Consider the following 902-nt stretch of genomic DNA (forward strand, 5'->3'; position numbering starts at 1 on the left):
GTGTGGGTCTCCCAGCCCTCTGCTTGCACTAGCTGTCTATTTACGAAGCTGCGCGTTGCTCCGCAGTCGATCAAGGCCTTTATCGCCCGACTATTAATTCGTATGATCACGGTGGGCGGCTCGTGTTTTGCTGCGGGCAGCCTCACCCCTTGTTTCCCTACGCGTTCGCTCTCTCCCGGTGGCCCTTCGTGCCTCGGTCTGCTAGCTAGCCCCCCCGGGCCTGCTTTCCTTCCCGGCCTTTGACCGGTCTTTGTCTCTTCCTTCTCTCTACCTCGTCTTTCCGGGGTCCCAATCATGGTATAGCACCCTTCTGCGTCCTCATTCGCCTTTGCTCCCCTAACTTCCGCCCTTTCCGCCACCTTTCCGCTTCCTTGAGCGCGCTCTAGGCTTCGTGGCTTGCTGACGGTACTTGCATGCGCTCGGTTTCCGCGGCTTGGCGTGCCCTGCCGCTCTCTCGGGTTGTCCTCTCCTCTTCTAAGTCCTTTCTTTTCCCTTTTCTGTGCTCTAGGTCTACCGCACGTGTTCTTTCCTCCCTTCCTATGTGCTACTGGCTGCGTACGTGCTCCTTCTTTGGTCCCTCTGCTCCGGTTCTGCGTTGCTCGGGCTGCGAAGTTGCCTGCTTCTAAGGTGGTCTTTGGCCGATCTTCCCTGTTTCGGGCTCGTTTTTTCTCGTTTTTCTCCCTGACGGTTCCCATTTGCGCTTTGGTGTTGTTTCTTCTCCTTTCTTGCAGGTTCCTTCGTCTTTTTAGGCTCCCTTGGTCTTTCTTCCTCGCCTTTGGGTGCTTGGGCCTCGCGCGCCCCCTTGGACCGTCCGTTCGTCGCCCCTCGGCTAACCTTCGGTTCGACTTTGCCGCCGCGCGGCCGCATCTAGGGTCTCTTGCGCCGCTGCGCTCTATCCGTTT

At 58.2% G+C, this 902-nt stretch overlaps 1 protein-coding gene across 1 annotated transcript in view; it reads left to right on the plus strand.

Annotated features, from left to right (window-relative positions):
- Window positions 1-902, plus strand: part of CSUI_006671 (uncharacterized protein) — a gene marked incomplete at its 5' end in the record, with an annotated part of 1457 nt that extends 555 nt beyond the window's left edge. Inside the window, one exon of the mRNA XM_068066825.1 lies at window positions 1-902. This exon is cut by the window's left edge and continues 555 nt beyond it.

Source organism: Cystoisospora suis (genome assembly GCF_002600585.1).
Source record: "Cystoisospora suis strain Wien I chromosome Unknown contig_3408, whole genome shotgun sequence".
Taxonomy (NCBI): Eukaryota; Apicomplexa; class Conoidasida; order Eucoccidiorida; family Sarcocystidae; genus Cystoisospora; species Cystoisospora suis.